A 16994-nucleotide genomic window follows, 5' to 3' on the forward strand; every position below is an offset into this window, starting at 1 on the left:
CTCCTGATGTACAAGGGTGAACTACACATCCTTGGAGTTTCCTAAACTAAGCTCGCCAGCTGGGGAGAGCATCCTTGAAAGGTACAAATTGGAAGCAAGAGTTCTTAATGTTTTCAGTGTATGTAGTGGTGCCTCCTTTTTTTTTTTTTTTTTTTCCATAGGGAGCAAGTGCTAGTGATTATTTCCATAGGGAGATAATTGGTGAGAGCAATTATTTATAGCTTTTCAGCTCAGCAATAGAGTCTTAAAACCCTGGTTTTCAAACGTGAGGTTAGAGTTGGGTCAAAATCACGAGGAAAGCTTGTTTTTAAAACACAACCAAAACAACCATGCAGATTCCTGGGCCATACCCCTTCCCAACTGAATTGGGAATCTCCAGAACAGAGTTTGAAAATAGGCACTTAAAATCTCCAGGCGATTAAGCACATTCAAGTTTGAGAACCACCAAGAAAAATCCTCAAGTTTCTCTGTAGCCGCCCAGCCATCTGTCTTAACAAGTCCTCCGGGAGGTGGTTCCAACATGTGCCCACGTGTATCAGAACTGGCCTAGAGCCTCTCTGTAGCTGCGAGCTGCATTGTTTGCCACACCTGCCGGTGCCTCCCACCCACCCCCAGTGCCTGACTAGATGTTACTGATAAACTGTGGCATTGTTCTGTTATAATGGGTGAGCAACCAATATTTCTTTATCTTTGAATTTCTGTCGCTGTCCTGCAATGGCGGATTAAAGTATTACTGGCACTCCGGATTTCCTAAGTGCTCTGGCCTGGCCACACAGCCCTAACTTGTTTCCAGCCACCACTTACTTGCCCAGCCCCTGGAGTGACTTGTAGATCTAGACTAAAAGGGGTGCTTGAAAAAGGTAACCAGGTAGTGAGCACCAAAAATCAGACCATGGCAGTTGCCGAGTATTCTTGACCTTGACTTCCACGTGCCACGGGGCATGAAAGGAACATAGGTAGGAAAGTCACTCTCTAACCGATTGGTTACAGTTTTGTATTTCCCACTCTTGGAATAATAAGTTGGACCCAGCACTCAGACGTAAAGCCTTCAGCTCAAGTTTGAATAGCTTTTCTCCTACCCCAGGGGTTCCGAGGTGTGTCTGTGATCCTAAGGCACCATGGTCGCGAGTTCTGAGAATCATAGGTGCCCCCTCAGGTTTGAGGCTTTGGCAGAAATCTAAGAGGATAAATGGTTTTATTAGGCCATTTCAATTAGTATGCAGAGTAAGAACTCTCAAATTCACGTAATTAAGTATAATTATGGTAATTAGGATATGGTTCAAAATTCTTAGTCTAATAGACAACAGCGTCTTTTTTGTGTGCTATTTTTCATGTAATAAGTGAGGTGTTTAGGTTCTAACATATTCAGATAACGAGCACCCTTTAAAATGGTGTATGTTGATGGAGAAGGATTTTGAAAACTCCTAATGTGTTTATTAAGTCTTATACAAGCCTTTGTTTTTAAGCTGGGCGTTCTCTGCTAACGACCGACCGCAGCATTCAAATTCACTCAGTTAGGTGCAGGGGATAAAAAGGAAGAGAAGGAAGGACAGTAGTTTTGCACTTCTTTTCCTCCTGGTGGGAAAACACAGCTGTAAGTTTTCATTGTCCATTTGAAGATTTAATGTTGAAGACTTAATGTTTCATCACTGGAGGGGCTCTTTCTTTGCATCTCCTTGTAAGGAACACTCCATTCCATGCCCTTCACTCTCAGCTTCTGGTCAGCTAACCCTCAGGAAGCCACAGCCTGGACGAGCTGGCACTTGCTTTCTGCTCTTTCCGGCTTCTATTCCAATAGGCACTCAGTAGAAAATTAATTGTTTTTGAGTTGGTTTCCTGCAAATCTTGGAATTGTTTGCCTCATTCTCTTTGGTTTGAAGATCATTTTCAAAATCTGGAGTTAATCACAGCACAGCGTAAACCACAGCCTCTTTCTCATTAGCTTTTTTTGCCACCATGGTGGCCAGATCTCCTCTGCTCCGTTCCATAAAATTCAACAAAAATCTGACTTTGTAACCAAGGAAAATAGTGTCGGCTTCTCAGCATTTAAGGAGGAAACTGGGAACAGGATTTAATTCTGTATTCACCCAATGGCCTGGCGATACTGAGAGAAAGAAACAGATCAGCCAGCCACCTTATTTCACGTACCTAAAAACATTTTTGCGGGTCTAATTTTGATATCTAATGGATATACTATATGTATTAATTTTAGATGGATAACAATGATTTGATATATGTGTATATTGTGAAATGATTACTACAATATTCCGTGAACGTCTGTCCCCTCATGTAGTTATTTTTTTCTTTTTCTGGTGATGAGAACTTTTAAGGTTATTCTCTTTAGTTTTTTTAAATTTTTTTTAATGTTTTTATTTATTTTTGAAACAGAGAGAGAGCATGAGCAGGGGAGGGGCAGAGAGAGAGGGAGACACAGAATCCAAAGCAGGCTCCAGACTCTGAGCTGTCAGCACAGAGCCCGATGTGGGGCTCAAACTCACAAACCGTGAGATCATGACCTGAGCCGAAGTCGGATGCTTAACCGACTGAGCCACCCAGGAGCCCCAAGATTATTCTCTTTAGATTATTTCATTTAGTTTATACTCCCTCCAACATTCCTTTTCTCATTTTCCCTTTCCTTTCATCCCTTCTCTCACTAATGAGTGGATCTGGCATATTCTCTACAAATACGTATATATACATTTAATGACCTACACATCAGAAATGTTCACATACCAGAAAAACTGAACACATCCATGTAGTAGCACCCAAAACAAGAAGCCCCTTTGTCCGCCCTAGTCACAGTCCCCCACAGAAGTAACTTTCTCTTGTATTCTAGTATCATATATTAGTTTTGCCCTTTTTGTTTGTTTGGTTTGGGTTTGGTGTTTTTTTTTTTCTCCATATAGATGGAATCCTACAGTACATACTCTTCCTTCTGACCTCTTTCATTCAGTATTATAACTGGAATTCATTCACATTGTTGCTTGTAGCTAAAATTTGCTTGGCCTGTGTAATACCTCAGTGTGGGTAGGCTGCAATTTTGTAATCGATCTTACTGTTGATGGGCATTTGGCTATGACGGGTACTGCTCCTGCAGACGTTCTTTTTTTTTTTTTAACATTTTTTGGGTTTTTTTTTTTTTTTTTTTTTTTTCGGACAGAGAGAGACAGAGCATGAACGAGGGAGGGGCAGAGAGAGAGGGAGACACAGAATCGGAAACAGGCTCCAGGCTCTGAGCCATCAGCCCAGAGCCTGACGCGGGGCTCCAACTCACGGACCGCGAGATCGTGACCTGGCTGAAGTCGGATGCTTAACCGACTGCGCCACCCAGGCGCCCCCTGCAGACGTTCTTGTACACATCCTGGCGAGTATCCGCCCTCCTGTCTGCAGGGTGGATACCTAGGAATAGAGCTGTGGGGTCACGGGGTAAGCTTACGTTCACCTTGAGTAGATTGCATCAAACTGACTTTCAAAGGAACTGTAGCAGTTAACGCTCCCACCAGCAGTGGGGGGACGGGGCGTGCATTTTCTCTATATCCTTGCCCCACCTAATGTCGTCAGTCTTCTTAATTTTGGTCCCGCTGGTGGATCTTAACTTGAATTCACATTTTCCTGACGACTCATGAACTCAAATACCTTTTCAATATAGGCAATTTGCACGTCATCTTTTGTAAAGTACCTATTCAAGTAGTTTGCCTTTTTTTTTTTTTTTTTTTCCTGTTGGGCTTGTCTTTTTGATTTGTAGCTATATTTTGGATAGGAGACCTCAGGTGTGGGAGTGGCAGGCATCTTTCACAGTCTGTGGTTACCTTTTTACTCTCCTACTAGTATCTTTGGATGAACATACATTGCATTTTAGCGAAGGCTGGTTTACCAGTTCTTTCCTTTAGGGTCCATACTCTTTCCTGTTGAAGAGATACTTGTTTGCTCAAGGTTATGAGGATACTTGTGGTTTCTTTCAGAAGCTTTATTGTTCTGCCTTTCACATTTAGCTCTTTAGTCTACTGGAATTGATTTTTTTTTTTTTTATGATGTAAAGTAGGGAGTAAGGATTCATTTTTTTCCCCCCACATGGATAGCCTTAAAAAGACTGCACTGTTTCTAGATTTTCTCTTCCGTTAAATTGATGATCTGTCTCTGTGTTAATCCCAAACCGTGTCAATCATTACAGCTTTGGAACAAGTTGGCATGGTCATTTGGAAGTAAAATTCATAACTCGGGGGTCCTACACTCTTGTGAAAGCAGGGAGTAAAGCATTAAAATTAATAAATACACATTCATGTATTTGGAGTAATGATCGTTCATCAGAGTCCTGGAAATGTGAACATAAAATCAGCCCTTTTCTTTAGCCACAGGGATTTGGGCATGGGAGTCCCTTAATGGGATCATATGGCGAGAATATTAAGTGTTTCCTTGAAGTCAGTTAATGTCTAATTTTACATGATATTTTGGTTTTCCATTGACGTAGCAGTTTCGATCCATATTACTAATTATCCCCACTTTAAGTTTTCCCTAAAATCTTCATAAAATTACTATCTTATATAAATGAACGTATTTCTTTTTGTTTTCAGGTAAAATTGTCTGTTTTCCTCAAATGTGCTTCCTTTGGTGGTGAGAGAACTCCGATGGTTTTTCTAATTCTTTAACTATCTTTTACAACTATTTTTACAGTCTTTACAATGGATTATCTCATCCAGTGATGACAGTTTATAGATGAAGCCAGATGGAACTAGAAGTCCCCTAGGACCCTCAAACTTTTATTTTTAATTTAAAAAATGTTTCTAAATAATTTCCTAGCAATCACCTAAGCTCTTCTCTCGTGTGCTGTTTGGAGCTAAATTCAGAATGGCCTTTTCTAAAATGATTGCTACAAATTCAGTTTCCTGAAGTGAACGTTCTAATTGACAGAGAGGAACACCACTGAAAAGGCATGTAGTAGCATTTTTTTTTCAGTAGCATTTAAGGTACATGCATCTTCTTAAAAAAATATATATGTATTTACTTCTCTATTTAGGAGCATGCATGCATGTAAGTTGGCGAGGGGCATAGAGCCAGGGAGAGAGGGAATCCCAAGAAGGCTCCACACTGTCAGCGCTGAGCTCGATGCAGGGCTCGAACCCACAAACAGTTTGATCGTGACCTGAGCCGAAACCAAAAGTTGGATGCTTAACCAACAGCCACCCAGGTGCCCCCCTGTGTGTGTGTGTGTGTGTGTGTGTTTCCACGAGGGGCCAACTGTAGACAAAGGAAAACGTGTACTTTTCATGTTATATGCAACAATAATAATCAATTGCCTTGAGAAGGTACAAGTGTGTATAAGTCAAATAGGAAATAATATATACTGAAGGGACACCACAGAGTTGTTGAGGCATTGTATAGTAGAAAATAAAAATGTTTCTTCATTTAAAAACCTGAAAGCAGTCCTTCAGCTATAAATTCAACCTTCCTTGTGTATTCAGTAATGTAACATGTGGTGAGACTGCCATTCTAGTGTCTTCTTTTTGTTTTTTTTACTCTAAGAAACTATTTCCAGCATGACTATTTATTAAAACTACATATACAGCATATTTATTTGTGATTGAATATGAATGTTATATTTTAAAGATATTGGTCTTTCCCAAGTATACGTTTTTTTTTTTTTTTTTTTAGTGTTTATTTAAACTCCATTTAGTTAACATATAGTGTATTATTAGTTTCAGGTGAGCAATATAGTGAGCTTCCGCACTTCCATACAATGCCTGGTGTTCATCACATCAGGTGCCCTCCTTAAATCCTAACTTCTAATAAGGGGCAATGTCATCTTTAAGCAGAGTAATCAAAACTTACTCTCCTTGTTTTAGCCCCTAAAAATGACCTGAAGGTTGAAAACAGCTTTTAGAATAGAAGTTCATAGAATATAACTGTATCTGTTAGATTTGACTCAACACGGTTTTATTCAAATGAAGCTACCTAATACTTTCTGATGGAGGAAAATCAGTAAGTTTCTATTGAGATGACCAACCTGACCATTTTTTTAAATGTTTGTTCATTTTTGAGAGTGTGCAAGTGGGGGAGGGGCGGAGAGAGGGAGCCGAGGATCTGAAGTGGGCACTGTGCTGACAGCAGTGAGCCCAATGCAGGGCTCGAACTCACGGACTGCAAGAATGTAACCTGAGCCAAAGTCTGATTCTCAACCGACTGAGCCACCCAGGTGACCCCCAACCTGACCATTTTTAAGAATCAAATTCAAAAAGGATTTTACAAGTTTAATGTTGCCCAACATACCATGCGCACAGGAGAGGAGAGAAGTTATTCGTATTTTGATCATTATTTTGTAGAATTTGAGTGACTGTAAACAAAAATGTAGGGGCGCCTGGGTGGCTCAGTTATGCGTCCGACTTTAGCTCAGGTCGTGATCTCACTGTTCATGGGTTGGAGCCCCACCTCGGGCTCTGTGCTGACAGCTTGGAGCCTGGAGCCTGCTTCGGATTCTGTGTCTCCCTCTCTCCCCCATCCCGCTCATGCTCTGTCTCTGTCTCAAAAATAAATAAATGTTTTAAAAAAATTGTTTTTAACGTAAAGGAAGATATTCTTAGCTATTTTGGCATTTGTTTCTGTTGGAAAACACCCTCACTTTACTGTAGTTTTGAAAAGGAACGGGCAAAAAGTTCTTATGTCTGGGTATTGTTATGGACAGACTTGGCACGAATTAAGGTAGAGATCCAGAGAACAGCAATAGTTGGAATTTAGTCTTTCTGATGATCATGGGTTGTTTGGTAACAGCTGTCTTTACTTCCTCGCACAATTTGGACTTGGATCTGAAAAAGAAATAGGATCTAGTAACGTTAAATGAAAAGCACTTGGGAGCTGTTGCTGAAACATTATAAAATGGGAAGGAAATCCACCCACCAATTTGTTCTTTCCACTAGAAAAGAAACCCACAGATGAAGATGCCATGTGTGGTGTCTTGAACTGCCCCCAACCCATACCAGACACACGGTTTATTCGAGTTTATTTCATGAGTGTGGTTTGATACATATAGACGTAGACACTCCATTCGTAAAAACAGAACAACAGCCATTTGTGATGAATCCACGAGACTAATTAGGAAAATTGGTACAGATCTGCTCAGAAGTCATCTTTAGTCAAAAAAAAAAAAAAAAAAATTCATCATTAGTCACATAGTTGCCACTTACCTCCCAAACAAACCTATCTTTGAATACTTCATCTTTGAGGCTCCCTCTGCATCATTTTTTAAAAAGTTTATTTGTTTATTTAGAGAGATCTCTTGGGGCACGTGGATGGCTCAGTCAGTTAAGCGTCTGACTTCAGCTCAGGTCATGATCTCATGGTTCGTGAGTTTGAGCCCCACGTCGGGCTCTATGCTGACAGGAGCTGCTTCGGATTCTGTGTCTCCCTCTCTCTCTGCCCCTCCCTTGATATTACTCTGCCTCTCTCTCTCTCTCTCTCAAAATTAAATAAAACATGAAAACAAGGGAAAGCTCGAGTGGGGGTGGGGCAGAGAGAGAAAGGGAGAGAGAATCCCAAGCAGGCTCTGCACTGTCAGCACAGAGCCCAACTCGAGGCTCAAACTCAGGCACTGAGTTTGGCACAGGTTGAGTCGGGACACAACCAACTGAGCCACCCAGGCACCCCTGCAGCATTTTTTAAAATATGTTCTGCTGAGACATGGTACATTTTAGTAATAGGAACTGCTTTATGTTGAGGGTGGAGATTTTAATTCTTCCAATTTTGCGATCAAGTCCAATTTTGATGTGGTCAAGTCACTTATTTTTCAATAACTGCATCACCATTTGTTCTTTTCAATATATTCGATATTCAATTATTGGGACACCTGGGTGGCTCAGTCGGTTGAGCGTGACTTCAGCTCAGGTCATGACCTCACAGCTTGTGAGTTTGAGCCCCACGTCAGGCTCTGTGCTGACGGCTCAGAGCCTGGAGCCTGCTTTGGATTCTGTGTCTCCCTCTCTCTCTGCCCCTGACCCACTCGTGTTCTATCTCTGTCTCTCTAAAAAATAAATAAACATTACAAAAAATTGTTTTAAATATTCAAGTATAAAACACTTTTTAAACCAAAATCAGATCCCCTAATGAGCCGTTTTGCTCTATCTCAGGCTTCACCTCAAGTTTTGCCAAATGTGTATCATCGGACAAAACTGCCAGTCGGCACAGTAGAAACTCTACACTGACCTTCAAATGAAGGTACATATAAAGTGTCTGAAAGGCTGCCATCTTGATTTAGAACATGGATGCTGAGATTAAATGTGTCAGTGAAGGAAAAACACTTCCAACTCTTACCTAAAAAGAATTTTCCCTTTACACATGGAATTTCAAGAATATCAGTGAAATAATATTAAGAAATTATCTCTGTCATCTAGGGTGGTTCCCAACTTTTTCTAGTAAGAAGATCCTTCTTAATTTATTCATGAACACTTGCATGTGATGATCATGCTTTTGGCATCTTCCGATTCAATAAATAACATGATTTTTATAAATGCATTACTGAAATAAATTCACATTTTCTTAATCATAGCACCTCTCACCACACTTGCAAAATGGGATTACATATGTCTGCAAGTCTTATTAATACAGTCTACAGACTTGGTTCATATGGATTCATAAATCCCTTGCAAAACCTCCAAAGTTTGTGAATTGCCCGTCCATATCCTCTAATCCCTTTGCTTTACAAATAAGAAATATCAGGGCCCAGAGAGATTCAATGATTGGTCTTTTTTTTTTTTTTTAAGGTTATTTATTTTTGAGAGAGAGAGAGAAAGACCACGCATGCGAGGGGGGAAGGGCCAGAGAGAGAGGGAGAGAGAATCCCAAGCCAGCTCCATGCTGTCAGCACAGAGCCCCACACGGGGCTCAATCTCACAAACCGTGAGATCATGACCTGAGCTGAAATCAAGAGTCAGACGCTTAACCCACGGAGCCACTCAGACGCCGCTGGTCTAACATTTTATGATCACTGGCAGCACTAGACTGTAATCCATGTCTTCTGGTTTTTCCACTCTCCACCACAGGCTCCCTTAGGAGGATAAGGAAAAGATACCCAAACTCCTGTGTTTTCTTTTATGAATTTACAGTGGTGGCTATTAATGGAAGATGCCACAATACAAAAAATATGCAGGAAAGGTGAGATCCCAATGTAGAAGCCAAAACTGGCAGTGTCTGGCACCTAGTAGTTGTTCAATAAATGGAGCAGATGGAAACCCGACTTCTTTTCCATAACTAGCACTCTGCCCTCCCTGAGTGTTCTGGTTCCCTCAGGCTTGAAGCTCTCATTGTCCTTGTTCATGCTAGTTATACAGATGAACGTTAAACTTGCTTTTTCCCAAAGATACTTATCAACAATAACTCAGTTCCCACCCCCGTCCACTCTCACCACCGCCCATAATAACTGTTTAAGGGACTCACCTTCCATGCCTGTGGACCATCCCTCCGGCGAGATCAGTACGTAGACACAAACAAATGGATTGTTCTCATTTCCCAGGCAAATGTTTCATGAAGAAACTTGATCTCTTGAGGGTCTAAGGAGAGCAACATTGAGATAAACAGTAAGTTTTCTCTTAGTCTTCATTCATTCTTTCTAACATAGGAGTTATCTCTAAGCTAATGAAGATGGTGAATAGTCCAAAATCAAATGACATCTTTCATACCGTAAGTAAAACTACCCTGCAGCAGGAACACCTACTCCGGAAGCACATTTGCATCTTCCTCACGTCCATGATATTGTTATTTGAATCCCCGTGCACTTGTTTTTTGGTTTTTGGTTTTTGGTTTTTTTTCTTTTGTGCAAGAGCCAGTAGAGATGTCCAAGGAAGAGTGCTTTCTGTTAGGCAGAGCCAGGCATTAATTCAGACGGCCCTGTGCAGGACTCAGCGCTCCTCCAGACAGACTGAGCTCCTACTCCATTGATTCCTCCCAAAGCGAAGAGGAGAGAACAGACATCTTCCTCCTGAAAAGACGTGGGGAATTTAGACATTTTGTCTCTTAAAGAAAATCGTTATTTTAAGCTTATTTGGTATTGACCATGTGTGAAGTAATAGTATTTAAGTCTGTATGAGACTTGGCACTTTGTTTTTTTGTTTTTTTGTTTTTTTAAGAACAACTGTCGGGGCGCCTGGGTGGTTCAGTCGGCTAAGCGTCCGACTTCGGTTCAGGTCATGATCTCACGGTCCGTGAGTTCAAGCCCCCACGTCGGGCTCTGCGCTGACCGCTCAGAGCCTGGAGCCTGTTTCAGATTCTGTGTCTCTCTCTCTGACCCTCCCCTGCTCATGCTCTGTCTCTCTCTGTCTCAAAAATAAACACGTTAAAAAAAAAAAGAACAATTGTGGCTGCTAGCAACGTGCCATTTATTTCATAAGAAGGATCAGGGAAACTGACAGCATTTCGAGAGCCTGAAATAAACCAGTGCCTGCTACCTCTGATAAGCAAAGTAGTGATGGGTATTTGTACAGATTTGCCCTGCTTAGACTCGGAGGCTCTAACATTGTTTTATCTTTTAGGAAGAGCATCTTAGAGCTGTTTAGAAGCTCCTGCTACCGTCGGTCGGCTCCATTAGGTCTTCACCCTGGTTTATAAACACACACACAGCCCAGGGCTTCTGTAGCACACAGTGACCCACGTTTGTTTCTTAAGGACAAACCTTCGCTAATGCTCACCGTGCTCTGTTAGTCCCCTTGCTTGTGTCAACCTCTCTAATCCCTCCATCTCGCAGCTTCCTCAGGACAGGTGCAAAGCAGGAGCCCAAATTATCCCCACTGGAGTTTGCCCCTGAAGCAGTCCTGAGATACGCAAAGAGGATTGCTCACAATTTTCTCACAAGAAATTAGAAATTCAAAATTCATAATTTGGGGAAATTGAGAATAAACTGATGAAGATTCAAAGGGCACACAGTAACACGTGCTTCAGATGCAAGCTTGGCTGGAGAGCTCCTGTGAAAACTGCCACCATAAATTCCACCTGGGCTCTCGTCTAAAGCAACTCTGGGGAAGCCTGTCTTCAAACTGCAACAGCATCGTGTTCTCGGTTTAGAAGTAGAGGTTTCATAGTCCCTCTTCCTTCTCCCAAATATGGTATGAATCCTGGCCCTAGGGTCCCCTCATGCAAGGCAGTCAGCCGCCTTCTGAAAACGCAGCCCCAGACCTACCCACAGTGCTCTTGAATGTGACAACCCAGGGTTCTCCTGGAAGAGCTGAGGTGTTTGAAGCCACTTCCCGTTAGAGAAAAATCACAAACAAAAGCCATCAAAAAGAAATTTAAAAAGTGCAATGATGAGAGGTGATTGGCTGGCTCAGTGAGTGGAGTTTGAGCCCCATGTTGGGCGTAGAGATTACTTAAAAATAAAATCTGAGGGGCACCTGGGTGGCTCAGTTGGTTAAATGTCTGACTCTTGATTCCAGCTCAGGTTATGATCTCACAGTCATGGGGTCGAGCCCCGTGTCAGGCTCTGCGTTGTCAGTGTGGAGCCTGCTTGGGATTCTCTCTCTCTCTCTCTCTCTCTCTCTCTCTCTCTGTCTGCCCTCTCTTCTGTCTCTCTCTCTCAAAAATAAATAAACATTTAAAAATAAATAAATAAACGCTCAAAGAATAATAATAAAATGAGAAATAAAATCAGGAAAAACGCTAAACTTTCCAGAACATGCCTAAGAAGGACATGTTTGTATTATCCTCCTGGGGATAGATTTTGTCATTGATGATTATATTCTGCATAGCACACGGGTTTTGTGTGTTTTTTTTAACAAAAAAAGAAGTAAGGTATGATTCTCTTTGTCGGATCCCTTTCATTTTCGAGACCCCCGTAATAAAATGACTCTGCAGCAGCAGAAAATTGGAATAGTATGATCAGATTTGTGTTCTAGAAGCTAAAATAGCTACAGCTTTGAAAACATTTTTTTCAACTCCTCAAGCATGAAGTAGGAGAACAGTGGTTGTAGCATCTTGAGCATGTCCTTCGGCACTTGGTGTGAATGACAGCTCACAGAGGACACAGAATGGCAAACTGTTGCCTGAGCACCAAATGGCCCTTGAACCCACCCAGCTGGTGCTTTGGACCATAAAGAGAAATAATTGCATCTGCAGAGCTTAATTTATGCTTCACTTAAGATTTGTAGGGAATAGCTTACTACCACTGTTCCCCTTTAAAGCCTTGGGGCTCAGACGTTAAAGAAGCTAACTGCATAGACTCTTACTGCTTCTATTTCTGGCCCTTATTCAACAGGGAAGCCTTATTTGCATTTAAATTTTAAATATGGGGCCTTTCTTGACTTAGCAGCATTGTTCATAAGATTTCCATGTGCTTGTGACTGACAGACGGATATTTAAAACAATCAAATGTAGATTATTCCTTGAAACCATACGACTCAGTCTCTCTTGTGGATAACTTGCTTTCCAAAATAGTAAGTATCTAGAATCCTCAGTTCTGAATGGGTGTGTGTGTGTACACCCTCGTACATATGCACATGGGTTTACATTAAAACACACACATGCGTGCGCACGCACGCACACACACACACACAAAACCTTTGCTTCGTGCTTGCTTCTTTGAACTTTAACCTCATCTTGCAAACAGGCAGATCTCATCTGTGATGCATCTAATCAGGAAGTACTGGAGATATTTTTGTAACTGTTTTGCAACATAAAGCTGCATCTTTCTGCTTCCCTTGAAAACAACACGTCCTGTTCCTCAAAGATCATAACACTTGGTTAAAATTTTAAAAAGCAAAAGAACAAAATAGAATTCCATGATTCTGGCTTGGACTATATCCACCACCTTCGACCAAAGTCCCAGATGCCAGGCCCCTAGAGGTCACTGTTAATTCCTTCCCTGCTACTGGAAAAAATGCAGCTTCCTTTACATGCCATCAGAAAGATGTCCCATCATGGGGCACCTGGGTGGCTCAGACGATTAAACATCCGACTCTTGGTTTGACTCTTGGTTTCAGCTCAAGTCATGATCTTATGGTTTGTGGGTTCGAACCCCGCATCAAACTTGGGATTCTCTCTCTCTCTCTCTCTCTCTCCCATTCTGCCCCTCCCCTTCTCACACTGTCTCTGTCTCTCTCAAAATAAATACATAAACTTAAAAAAAAGAGAGAAAGGGGCGCCTGGGTGGCTCAGTCGGTTGAGCGTCCGACTTCGGCTCAGGTCATGATCTCACGGTCTATAAGTTCAAGCCCCGTGTGGGGCTCTGTGCTGACAGCTCAGAGCCTGGAGCCTGTTTCGGATTCTGTGTCTCCCTCTCTCTCTGACCCTCCCCTGTTCATGCTCTGTCTCTGTCTCAAAAAAATAAATAAACGTTAAAAAAATTTTTTTAAAAAGAAAAAAGAAAACAGTGATGCTCCATCCACTCTCCACAGGGTGGACCAGTGTGTTGGCCTGTGTGGCTCTAGGGCATCCTGACAAAGCAATGGAGGAAAGGGTAAGATAGATGGGAGAAGCAACGATGACATCATGGAGTTAGCGACAGGACGTGGTCAAGCTGTGTGAAGAGAGCGGCAGGCAAGGTAGGGCTACCTGGGATAAGACTGCCGGTTTGGACTGGTGACAAACAGGAGGAAACCTTGCTGTGATGACAGAGGCGATTCAAGTTGGATGCCATGCTCTCTAATTAATATAGTGTCAACTATGTCCTTATATTTCTCCTTCCAATTAGCCTTACAGAATTCAATTATAGAAATAATTTTATTAAATGAGAAATAATTTGTCTGAATCATTAAATTAACTTTTCAGAAAGACAACGTGGGAACCTTTAAAAAAAATTTTTTAATGTTTTATTTTATTTTTGAGAGACAAAGAGAGACGGAGCATGAGTGGGGGAGGAGCAGAGAGAGAGGGAGATACAGAATCCGAAGCAGGCTCCAGGCTCTGAGCTGTCAGCACGGAGCCTGACACGGGGCTCGAACCCACAAACCGTGAGATCATGACCTGAGCCGAAGTCAGATGCCTAGCCGACTGAGCCACCCAGGCGCCCCAATGTGGGAACCTTCTAAGGGACAAAACATCCTGTATAATGGAATAAAGTAGCATTCTGTCTCCGTCGTCCCCCACCAGTGTGCGCCCACTGACCCATGCTGGGCAATGCTGCTTGGCACTGCGGAGGACATATCCTCCTCTCACCTGCTTCTCTCACCTACTGCCCCCTAGTGGTGTCATACCGCTGCGTGGGCCATTTCTCTTGCCTTTCCGTTGCTCAGCTTCCATTGCTCAGTTCACTGCAACCCCGAGAAGTTTATTCTCTTCCGCTTGCACACACTCTTATACTTTCCTTCCTTCTTGCCCCTTAGCGTCTCAGTTTTTCTTGGAAGAATTTTGTTGCTTCTTCATCTTTATGACATTTATGAGCAGAAGTGTGTGCTGATAATGGCAAAGTAACTCTTTCCTTTAAGAGTGCTTAGCTGTCTTTAAATGTTTATATTACATTCATTAGTGAGATTCTTTTGTGAGTTTCTCTCTCCCCTAGAAGAGACTGATTTTTGTCACTCTTTTTTATATATAGTGGCCAGCTTCTATATAGTGGCCGGCACATGGTGGCTACTCAATAACATTTGCTGAATTATTGAATGGATGAATGTTTGTAATATTTACTGAGCACCTACTATATGTCAAATACTGACCTAGGTGCTGGGGATATGATGACCAGTAAAATAGACAAATAAAAGCTCCTGAAGCTTATATTCTAAATGAAAAATGCATCAAATTATCTTCATTTTAGAGAAAGAAAAAGCAACTAAAAGTAGACATCATAAAAAACCAGTATGATCAAGATCTAAAATCCTTGAAAAATAAACATTCTATCGCCTCATCTTTTCCAGTTAAATCTCTCTTATGTGCCAGTTTCAAGTGGAAATAGTTCCTTTTTTACTTCATTATTTTTCCTCTTAATGACTAATATTGCATACTATTATTTTCAACTCTGCATTGTTACAAATGTGGTGGTGTCAGCCACATTATAATATGAATAAGCGTTGGCTATGAGCATAGGAACCCAACTATCATTTAGAACAACCTTTATAAGAAAATATATTCAGGTGTCTCATAATGAACTTAACTCCTGAAATATAGTCAATGCATGATTAGATGGGATTTCAGCATGGGCCAAACCCAATGAAATGTTGAAAGAAACATTGCAGAGTGTTAATAACCTGGCTTTTTTTGTAATGTTAATTTATTTTTGAGAGAGAAAGAGAGAGACAGAACATGAGTGGGGTGGGGGGCAGAGAACGAGGGAAACACAGAATCCAAAGCAGGCTCCGGGCTCTGAGCTGTCAGCACAGAGCCCAGCGTGGGGCTCGAACCCACGAACAGTGAGATCATGGCCTGAGCCAAAGTCACTCAACTGACTGAGCCCCCCAGGTGCCCCTAGTAACCTGGCTTTTTAAAAGATAGATGCAAGTATTTTATCTACTCATTGCCCCAATAATATTACTATTAAGAGGAAGAACTTGGCAGTGACTCTGCAACACAGGTGTTTGTTAGTCCTATGTCTCCTTCCCCGATTCCTGGCTATCCGTGACCCGGACTTGTACTCTTCCAAAGGCAAAAACCAACACAAACACCACTTCTGTCACCTCTGTTGATGTGGAATACCATTCATCAACTAGAAGAGGTGGCGAACCTTTCCAACAAATCATATGAATTCTTGTCAGGTATTAAAATTTAAAGGCATATTGTGAACAGTGTCTCCCAATGAAAATGCTCTATTGATTTTGCAGAATTTCTTGTTTCCTTATTTTCCTGCATTATTGCTTCCTTTTAGTTGATTTATTCATTTGTTTTTTCAAAAACTCAGGAATATTATGAAGACTATGTAACAGCATAAAAGGTGGTATAATACTCCCCATAAAAGTCAGAAAATAAACTGTGCTCTGTGCACAAACTATATACGGATGCTGCATGTTCCATTGTCATTAAAGTTACAAGACTGAATTTAAAAGTTACGGTAGCAATGGTCTTAAATTGAGCCTAACTCAGGTTGAAGCTTTCGCTATCTTCTGATTTACTGCATACAATTCTGAGTGTTCCAAAAGGCAACACGTAGGTTTATATTTAAGATAATGAAGGAATGGCACTTATTCATTCAAATGTATTTAATTCTACAGTACGTTTCTTATGCATAGCAATTCTGCTTAAGTATTTTCTCAAATTCTTTGATAAAGACCCTCTTGAAAACAAAATCTGTTTTCCTGCTCCAGCAAATGCTTTTTGAGTCTTGCTAACATTGCTGAAAACACCTAAGTGTATATATGCTCACGTGAATTATGGTGTAATGAATGGCATAGTGTGAATACGGGTAAGCCTATGTGTCAAAACATTTACTCGTAAGTATGTGCTATTCTGAACACTCTTCTCTTCTATGAACTGGAATCTTCTATATGCACACCTCACTTAAAGAAAAACTGGTATGCGGGCGCCTGGGTGGTTCAGTCGGTTGAGCGACCGACTTCGGCTCAGGTCATGATCTCACGGTTTGCGAGTTCAGGCCCCGCGTCGGGCTCTGTGCTGACAGCTCAGAGCCTGAAGCCTGCTTCCGATTCTGTGTCTCCCTCTCTCTCTCTGCCCCTCCCCCACTCATGCTCTGTCTCTCTCTGTCTCAGAAATAATTAAACATTAAAAAAAAATTTTTAAAAAAAAGAGAGAGAGAAACTGGTATGGATACCCGTACTTGGAAAATATAATTTAGGGATAGTTTTGCTTCCTTAAGGATTCCTTCCTATGGGACTTTTCTTAGATGGCCAACAACATCAGTGAATTTTTAATAGTGAGTTTCCAACTTTCAGAAAGACCGATACTGCTTAAAGGGGAGCTAAGACTCCTACGTTCCCTTTCCATAATTCTTCCACCCCCCTAGGACACCCTGTTTTGGTGTCTTTCATTGCTTTAGCGCCCCTGACTCAGTGAGCACATTTTCTTTCTTCCTTTTTCCAGTCATGAGCCTTTTCGTCATTCCTTGCAAGTATAGTCAACACAGCAGCCCTGTACCTCTTAAG

The sequence above is a fragment of the Puma concolor genome, chromosome C1 (genome assembly GCF_028749965.1).
Source record: "Puma concolor isolate L17-30 chromosome C1, mPumCon1.1.hap2, whole genome shotgun sequence".
Lineage (NCBI taxonomy): Eukaryota > Metazoa > Chordata > Mammalia > Carnivora > Felidae > Puma > Puma concolor.